Consider the following 10245-nt stretch of genomic DNA (forward strand, 5'->3'; position numbering starts at 1 on the left):
TTTGCTGATACAAGATACAATGATAAGAAATGAGAGCATGTGGATCTGTTATTATGTTTTTGTGTGTGTGTAATAAATCCTTCATGTTTTCCTGTCATGGAAGGGCACCATCTGTATATATACTAAATTTACCATATGCAGTCCAACTTCACAACATTTATCTTGAAAATTGTTGAAGATATCTATTCCCTATATTCTGTTCCCAAGAGGGCTCAAAATAACTCTTGGTAGCAAAGAAAACCTTCTGTTATGACCCAGATGAAGTATAAAATGTGCACTGAATCAGTAGTATCATTCGGTCCCTGTAAAGCAATTGAATAATATGTATTTTCCTTTTGAAATATTCCATTAAATATTTCATTCTATTAAGTTGAAGGCCAATTCACTCTGCTAATAAGTTACGGATCTCTCTGAAAGAGGTAGTTGTTTGTACTTTTTAAAAGTATCATAGTTTGAGCATCCTACAACTTCGACTGTGCATTCTTTCACAATTTCTACATCACTGAATGGCTTCCCTTTTCCCCCCAAGTATATAAGCTGCTTCAGTGAAATTATTTCCATTTCTTATTGATGCTTGAAAGAATTGCTTTTGCTTTTCTTCTTTTAATTTCTCCAATACAACCTTTTGTGCCTCTCCCTCCAATTTAAAATATTTGTGGTCTTTATAATGTTAATGAGCTTTGATGTTGATATTGCAGTATCACAAAGCAAGCAAATCATCTTATTAGTAGACAAGATAACATTGCAATTCCGAATCCTTATTAAGAAATCTGTTTTCTTCTTTCAGTGTTCTCTTGGTCTTCTTTGACATGAAGGACTGTTAAGCAGACAAAATTAAAAATACTGCCGAGCTGTGCAATTATGCACAAATTTCATTCCAAAAGAAACACACTGTACCACTTTCAAAAGCTGATAACATATTAGCATACTCAATACCCAGAAACTCTTACCAACCAGCCTCAGGTAATAGTGGTCCCCAGTTAAATCCGGACAGTCAGAACTGTATCATGAGCATGGCTGCTGTCAATTTAGCCCTTCTGGCTTACTAATGTTCTCATTGTGCTGGTCAGTATGGGAGGATTATTTCATTGAAACTTATTTTATTCTTCAGTATTTAAAAAATAAAATAAAAATATAAAAGTCAAATTAAAATGTATTAATAAAAATTATAGAATTTGTTCTGTAAAATTTGGATTTAGTCAGAAAGCTGCACTTAAGGACCTGCAAGGCTACATGCAGCCTTAAGCCTACAGGTTCCCCATAATTAACCCAAGAAAAATGAAAAATTATCTCCACACAAAAACTTGTAATAGATGTTCATAGCAGTATTATTCTAATAGCCAAAAAATGAAAACAACTCAAGATGAACAGGTAAGCAAAGCAAGATGTGGTATATCCATATAAAGCATATGCAAAATAATAAGAATGAAGTGAGATCACTTTATAAAGATAATGTGTCAAATATAAACATCTATGTAAATGTGAGACAATGCTTTGTGAAAAACTATTTTCATTCTATAGCAAATCAAGTTCAAAATGAGATATGGTTTGAGTCAGATTCTATGCAGATTCAAAACAAATATATAAATGTTATTAAATAAGCATTAGTTTAAACATTATCTTAAAACTATCAAAGAAAAAAATGCTAATATGTTCAAGTGAACCATAACTAAACTTCTCTCATCTTGAACTTTCAGAAAGTTTTCAGAAACCATACATAGAAGTAGCACAGTGTGTAAACATACAATACAGTTTTGTTCTTAAGGAGTTCTATCTCTCTAGGAGAAACCAGAATGGATTACCTTTTTTATCTTACAAGTAAATTCTTAATATTCTCAAAATGTAAAATGATTTCAGCCTATGTAACAGCCTGCTCATATAAATTTGCATACCACATAACTTAGAGCAACTAGGGGATTATTTGTATATTTTCCCTCAAGAAAAATTTTGTTATAAATAGGACATAGGTAGGAATACCCCCAAATAACTTTTATTCTATAAAAGTACAGTCATACAACTAAAGACCTCAAGGATGTGTTGTACAGTATTTGATAAAGTTTGACAACCATTACGCTAAACACCAACTTCATCATGTTGCTTTACCATCTATATGTCTAAAATAGATGCTTAATTGCCTATAAGATCAAAATAGCTTTGCCTGGCATACAAGAGCCTTCATAACCTGGGCCAGCAAATTTATATTGCCTCAACTTCAGCCACTTTTCTCCAAATTACATTTTGACCACTGAAATTTCCAATTCCCAACCACAAGATCCCATTAACAGCTTAACAGCTTTACATATCTTGTTCTCCTTTCAACATTACCCCAGCCCTAGCCATGTGTACCCTGAATTCATAGGCATTCTTCAAGACCCTGTTTCAATTATGTACTTTGTCCGTAGAATTCAACTATAAGTACCAAACAAATCTGTGGTTATATGATTGACATATAACTCACTTATTAAATACTACATATATTTATCTCTATAATCACTTTGAATTTTGACATACAATAGTAGTCATAATTTCTTATTATATGGGGATATTAATGAAACAATTTCTGTCTTGGGAAACAAATTTCCAGAATCTTTACATGAATTGTGTTTCATTTAAGTTACAGAGATGTGAATAGATGAATTATTAAATGCATTAAATAGATTCTTGACTGTAACCCCTACCTATGTAAGACCAAAGAGATGATGGGGCAAGTAGAACACTGAAGGGCAATAATAGGGAAAACGTAGGTCGCTTGAAGTGGAAAGGAAAGTTTTACCTTATACACTAATGTTTATAGTTCAGGCCGGGAACTGGAAAACTTCTATCTTCCAGATACAAATATTTCAGGCTTTCAAAGCCAAGAGGCAAAATGAAATTTTATTAGGGTCGTTATCATTTATAGTGCACTGAGAAGCAGTCCAAAAAAAATGAAAATACGACACATGCATTTCTGTGGCAATTACTCCATTCTGCAGAATAGTGCAGAAGAAGCTACAAAGAATAGTAAACATATGAGCATGGCCGTGTTCCAATAAATCTTCATTTATAAACAATGAGATTTGCATGTCAAATAATTTTCATGTCACAAATATCATTATACTTTTGATTTTTTTCACCATTTAAAAATGTAAAAACCATTCTAAGTTTACAGGTCATGATATACATAGTGAGCCACATTTTGCCAATCATAGTTTTTGATCAATAATTTAGATATATTTAAAAAAATCTATTCATACTCTTGGATTGCCAAATTTTACCTCTGGTATAGACAAATCAGAAAAATCACAAAATTTTGTTTAAATCTAGGTTATTGCCATTGGAATTAATTTTTACAACATATATCATCTCCTGCAAAAAGTATTTTACATTAACATTTTTTAACTAGATGTAACATAATTATTTAGAGCCACTTATCTATTCTACCAACTTAGAGCATATCATCAATTTTATACACACATACATATACATCCACATGTATATACACAACATGGCTTTGTGTTCATATTGCATTGTCTTATATTAAGCTGGTATCCAAGGGTTTTTTCCTCAGAAGCCAACACAAAGTTATTCAAATGTACCTTTATAAATCCATCACAAGTTGAACATATTGTAAGTCAAAGTATTATAAGTCAAAAAGCATGTAATACACTAATAAGTTTAGCGTATAGTTGAAAGATTGTAATCAAACCATCATAAGTCTCGAATCCTCAATTTGCGAAGAGGTTCCGTACCAAGAAACTCATCGTAAAGCTGAAAAACTGTAAGCCAAACCATCATAAACTGGGGACTGTCTGTATCCCTGAGTGGTTTTCTCTTTCTATTACATCAGAAATACAAACTGCATGGGAACTATTTTCAAACTCTAAAATGTTGCTCTGTTGTTTTCTGGCTTTTAATACTAAAGAAAAGAAGTCTGAGGCCAGCCTACTTTTCATTTCCTGAGAGTAACATGCTTTTTTCCCCTTTCTTCTTAGCTATGTGAAAGGGGATTTATTATAGATTATAATTTATCATTATAATTAGAAAAACTTGTAACACTGTATCACGTATTATATAAAAAAATGGCCCTTTTTCCCTTCATATGTCTTTTTCAGCTCAGGAAAAGCTTATTTCCTGTTATATTTTTATTACTTTTCATTCAAGTGCTCATTTCTTTTCTTTAGGAAAAAATTATCTATATATTCATGTAATTCTTCAGAAACTCCAAATATCCATATAGTAGCCTTAATTCATTCTCCTCCAAATATCTTTTTTTTTTTTTTTAATGTTCCACTTTTTGGCCAGGAGAACTTTTCAAGTCTATTCCATACTAACTATACCTTCTATAACAATATAAATTCTGCTTGTTACTGCCTCAGATATGGGTTTTTAATGTTTTTGCGGTGGGCCAGAATAATACCACCTCAACCCAAAGATGGACAAAGCCTAATTTCCAGAACATGCAAAGAAGTTACCTTACATGGCAAAAGAGACTTCACAGACATTACTAAGTGACAAACCATGAAATGGAGAGATTATCCTGGGTTATCTGGACGGATCTTTAAACGTTGATAGCCTTTCCCAAGTGTGGTCAGGAGACGTAACTAGAGAAAAACAGAGAGATGCAATGTTACTGGCTTTGAATAGAGAAGGAAGAGGCCTTAAACCCAGGAACATGGGCAGCCTTAAAAACCAGAAAAGACAAGGAAAGCAGGATTCTCTCCTAGAACCTCAGGAAAGGAATATAATTCTGCCCAAACCTTAATTCAAACCTAATGTGACCTATGTTGAACTACTAAACTACAGAACTGTAAGACAATAAATATGTTGTTTTGAGCCACAAAGTGATGTGTTACGACGGTAATAGAAAACAATCTAATACTCACAGTTCTGGTTTCTTTGTCTTTTTTGTTTGTTTGTTTGTTTCCCCTTAGTATTTTCCACTGTCACTTGACCACTATCTTTTCTTTTTATATAGAGTTCTCCTATCCTCAGAGGCCACGTATTCTTGAATGTTTTAGATATCAAAGAATTCCCTGAAATAGTCTTCCTGAGCTTAGAATTTTTCTTAGAGTTTCACAGGTATGCCTCTTAGTCTTCTGGTTGTAGTTGTTGTTGTTGTTGTTTTGCCTTGATTTTGTGTGACATTTTGTTTTACCTCATTCATTTTCAAATGCCAAATTAATCCAGAATATTTTGGCACTGGGAGAAACTATATAAATCATATCTACGTAGTCCAGAATTTTCCAACTCTGAGTAGGGGGTACAGGAGTTAATGGTAGGAGAGAAGACAGAAAACGGACTCCCTGGAAACACGGATAAAGCAGAATCAGAAACTGGGAGTTTCTTTTTTAAAATTACACATTCTTATCCTGAAAAAAAAAAAGTCTAATATGCCCCTGTCTGGAGACAGCGCTATACCGAATTACTGTGAATAATGGCTATGTGTTATAATACACAAGCCTATTGCCTAAAAAACTAGTAGAGAATGACAAATCTTCAACCATTTCTGCATAGATAATAAACTTGATAACTGGAAATGTTATAAAACTCAACAAAGTATACCTCTGCTGAAGCCAAGTCTAAAACTTTCAGCGCAGCGTCCCCACCTTTCACTTGCTATAGGTTATAAACTGTTTCCTATAATTAGGACTTTGCCGTAAGTAACGATATAATCTGTTATTCTATGCCCTGTAATATTTCAACATTTTCAACATTCAAAGTAGGTAAAAGAAGTGTTATTGGGATTAAATCATCTTTTTTTACGAAAATTTTAAATTGTTTAGTATAATTGGTCTGTTATTTTTGCTACTGTCACTACATAATATGTCTACAGAAGAGTTAAGCTACTTTATTCCTCCTGTCAGTCTCCATGTTCGGTGGCTTAAGAGCCAAGCAATTGACAGGAGTCACTCAATTCTGGAACTATATTCACCTAGTGATTCAACAAAACAGATTATCAAACCACTGAGTACAGAGTATTTATCTTTGTAGTGCTTATAATTTTATTGTTGTTTAACATTTCAAAATTGTGAGGTAAGAAATCATTTCTTTTTCATAAAAATATATACCTATCTCATTTAACTGTTGCTTAATGTTTCTTGCTCTATAAGAGAGGAACAAATGTATGTAATAGGCATAAAAAAGAAGTAGCTCTAGGACTGTCTGATCTTTATCTGCTCAATAAGAAATTTAAGGATATCAAATATGATGAAATATGTACCACTATTTTCCCTTGGTTATAATTTTAGATATTCTGGAAGAATACCTAAAAGAATATTGTATTTTAAGCAGTACTTGTTAAGATCTTCACACTTACAGCCATATCTACTGATATCAAAAACATGGATGTACATAAACATAGACTAGGAGAAAATTTGGCCTAAGTTTCATGTTTCTACTTGAAGGAAATTCCAAAGGACATGAATTTGGCATTGGACAGAAGGAAATTTTTCATTGAGCTGGTGGACCTCCACATTACACAATATTTATTATCCCTGAACTTCAGGGTTTCAATAGCAAGTAGAACCATTATTAAAGACATTGTAATAATTTAAAAACACCCCCACATATTACAAATGGCCCTGAGGTATTGCATAGAATGGAAAACCAGAGCACCAGACTAATAGTCTTGGCCTCAGATCCCATCCTTTTTCACAGTTTCTCAATAGCAGAATTATTAATTGGTGGCTAAAATCCACTGGTCCGCATCATTCCATTGGGTAGAACTAACCTATTATAGACAGTGTACATTAGAGATTTGCCCTTTTTTACTTCTCTCTCTGCCCTGGACCATACAGAGGAGTAAATATGTATAAGTGTGTCTGTTCTACAAAGTGAAATTTTTCTCTCAGCTGAATTAAAGTCCAGCTTCTGAGAAAGAGATTGGGAGGAAAAGGGGGTTAAAAAGTACACATTTTAGGTTTCACATCTAAAGTCCTAGCCCCAATCAACTCATTAGTAATGAAGCTCATAATTGCAAATTCTACAGGTCTGTTTACAAACTCAAAAGAATAAGGAAAGACTTATTATAAGTCCATTTTAATGCCTTTTCTAATCCATTTGTCATTATCCCTGTTTCTCTATCAGAAATGAAGAGAGTGGAGTAAGGGAATATTCAAATACTAAACACTTAAAATCGTAAGTGCTAAAGAAATAACAGGTACGCCTACATACTTTCCCTTTTATTACAACAGCAGGTCTTTCCCTTTCCAATTTTTCCTTATCTAATGATAACTTTTTATATCTACTACTGATGCCCACTTTTATTGAGAAAGCTAAGTAAGTAATTTGAGCAAAGAAAGTAAATTCTTCTATTCACAGACTTCTATCTGAATATAGAAATCAGAAAAAGAGCCACAGTGAAATCAACCACAATATTTTTTAGCCACAGGAAATTAAAATGCCATAAAAGATAATTTAGTGTGAAAAAAATAGCTCTAGCAATCAGGTAAATAATGATATTCTAGTGGCATATACTAAAGATAATCAGCTTTCCTTTGTCCAAAACAGATTTTGATAGAAAAATTAAGTATTTAATGTTTATCTCCAATTACAATTTAACATTTTTCAAAAATATTTGACAATAAATTCTCTTTTAACTTGTTTAAATATTAGAATATGCTTTAAGAAACAATTGTCAAAGGGCATTTGGAGAAAAACACAGCTTGCATGGTTTTGTAAAACAGCAACAATTTATAAAGCATTGTTAGTTTCTGTTTGTTAAAAAGTTAATGAAAGCAAGGGGGTTAGGGATAGACCAACTAAAGATTCTGAAATACGTAAGGCGGGAAGAAAGGAAAAAGACTCAACTCAGCTCCCAGCTATGTAGCTTTGGGTAAAATTTAGTCTCTTTTTGTGATAAAGCAATGAGGAAAGAATAATTTTCTTATCCCTACATAAGTTGAATGAAACCAGGTGTCTTAATCCAGGATCCACTAATGCTTCTAATTGTGCCTCTTTCTGAAGGAAATAGTTCAGTTTTCTTTGGCTTCTCAAAGTGGTATATAACACCAAAAAAGTTAGTCATCATTGGATTAAAAGGTAATGTTTCCCAATCCTTTGAAGCTATGAACAAACACGAAAAAATCTAGTGTTATCAAAATGGGGGAGGAGGGGAACAGAAGACATTTCAGATACTACCTAACCAGAACCAACACAGAATCAATAATGAAATAGATGAGTGGGTTTCTTCTACATTTCTAAATAACCCAATGAAATCAAAAGCGAAATGCAAAAATACCTTAAGCTGAATGTTAATATTTATATGTGTTTACAAATTCAGATCAGATAGACAAAGATTACAAGTGTAATCAATAACACCTTGTATTTGCATAGATCATTATTTTAATACTTTCACAATTACTCTTCCTTTTTAGGAAGGAAGGGTACATACAATTATCTCCAATTTACAGATAAGAAAATAGTTAATGAAGATTACTTTTTCCAACGACAACCATTTCCTAACCCTGCCAGGTTTCTGCCTTGTAGGCCAATGCTCTTCCCAATGTTAACAAGCAGTACAAGCTTTCTTACGGGGGATTTACACTGCAAACCTGGCAGAGGGAAGTAAAAGATTTTTACCTCCTTTGCGTGTTCTCTCTGCAATGTTTGTTCTGCTGAATCATTTGGGGCTAGATTATAGAAACAAACAAGAGTAGATTTGAAATGGTTATCTACTGTTACCATCTCCTAGTTGATAATTAAATATGGGCCAAGGAAGCAAAAGAGCTTACAGTTTTGCTCACTTCTCCATAACAGGGCCTGAAAGTGGGGAGGAGTCATTTACTGTGGTCCCTCCAGTAACAAATTGCTTCAACGTCCTGAGGAAGCTCATTAAACCCAAACAGGCAGCAGTGAGAAAAAGAATTCTAGGTAGAAGAAACAAGGTCCTTAATCTCCCTTTTCCCATGTGGACACCAATATCAAAAGGGTTCAGAGATTCACCAAGCCCCTCCCCACCACCACCAATAAAGCGGCCCCGTGCTGTCTGAAGGTCTTCTCTACCAATGTTTGGCTCTGCAGATACTTGTTCATTAATAAGAGGAGGCAGGAGAAACGGTGAAGAGTAATATAGGAAATGGAGGCCGTAATACAATATGGACAACAAAACCCAAGGCGCTGCACAGTGAAAGAAACACCCCGGAACGATCTGACTACACAAAGGAGCCAAACCCTAGCGGAACCAAGGCCTCGGGAGGTGGGCGGGACTAAAGCTTCCAAGCCCAGAGCCCGCCGGACACGCTGGCAGGGCGGGAACCTCGCGTTCCTTAGCAACCCCGCGGCCACGCCCCCCTCCTCGCACTCCCTAGCCTGCCGTCGCCCTCCCCCACCGCGAGCGCCCTGCACCTCTGGAGGGGGGCTGGTAAGTGATCCTGGTACCTACTGGGTCTCCCCGGCTCCGTGTTCCTCTTGCAGAGCCTCCCTCCGCCCAGCCCGCCCCAGTGCCGCTCCCGGGTACTGAACGATTGTCTCATAAATGATGTAGGGGCTCCCTGTGGAGGTGAGCCCGTTTTGAGTCCCGGGCCCCGAGATTCCTAGGCAGGGTCTCCCCAGCCTCCTCGCACTCGCCGGACACACACACACACACCTCAGCTCTGCCAAGGCAAAGGCCGACAAACTTCGTGTCCGGCTGGAAATGTTGATGTCCACGGTCCTGTCACTCAAGAGGCAGGGGCGGGACGAGCCAGCCACACACCCCAGCTCCCGAAGGGCGGGACGGATCAGAAGCGGGGCTGGAAGGACAGGGGCGGGACCAGTTCTCAGCACGCTCTCCGATTGGTCAGTTTCTCCCGCCTCTGCGTCTGTCCTGGACGCGAAAGCACTGGCCCTGGGGCCTGCCAAACCTCTGAGATGTGTCTGCCAAGGTAACGGTAGAAATTAAAAGTATTAAAAGTAAGGACTGTTATTTGTTTTATAAACATAAAACACAGATATATCTTATTTTCATTACTAAACTGTTCCCACCTAACACACACTCCCAATCCACATTCTCAGTGAAGCATCCCTAGGTGAAAGTATGGTGTGTGCAAACAAAATGTATGTATTGCCTACTAAAGCAGCAAAAAACAAAAAAATCCTTTTTATATTAATTTTAACTTTTAACAGGAGATTTATCAATTTAAGAAAGGGAGTTGTTTGTTGCAACATAACCAAGAACCAAGGTTTAGAGGTCTATGTTCAGATACTCAGTTTTCACATCTGCAAGATGGAGAATGAAATATTAACATGTTAGTTATTCGGAAAGCATTTGACTATTGAATGTTTTAT

General features: G+C 35.7%; 1 protein-coding gene across 6 annotated transcripts in view; it reads right to left on the reverse strand.

Annotated features, from left to right (window-relative positions):
• TRIQK (triple QxxK/R motif containing) overlaps positions 1 to 9679 on the reverse strand; it is a 93636-nt gene extending 83957 nt beyond the window's left edge. Inside the window, exons 1-2 of one of the 6 annotated variants that reach the window (XM_053559277.1) lie at positions 9566 to 9679; positions 4497 to 4580 (exon numbers count right to left, since the gene is read on the reverse strand). The gene's annotated coding sequence lies outside the window, so the exon portion shown is untranslated. Of the gene's footprint in view, positions 1 to 2773; positions 2839 to 4451; positions 4470 to 4496; positions 4581 to 4862; positions 5077 to 8559; positions 8580 to 8711; positions 8766 to 9565 lie in introns of those variants that run through there. The other 5 variants (XM_053559279.1, XM_053559278.1, XM_053559280.1 and 2 more) reach the window with 5 other exon arrangements.
• Between the last annotated feature and the right edge of the window lie 566 nt (positions 9680 to 10245).

Source organism: Nycticebus coucang, chromosome 13 (genome assembly GCF_027406575.1).
Source record: "Nycticebus coucang isolate mNycCou1 chromosome 13, mNycCou1.pri, whole genome shotgun sequence".
Taxonomy (NCBI): domain Eukaryota; kingdom Metazoa; phylum Chordata; class Mammalia; order Primates; family Lorisidae; genus Nycticebus; species Nycticebus coucang.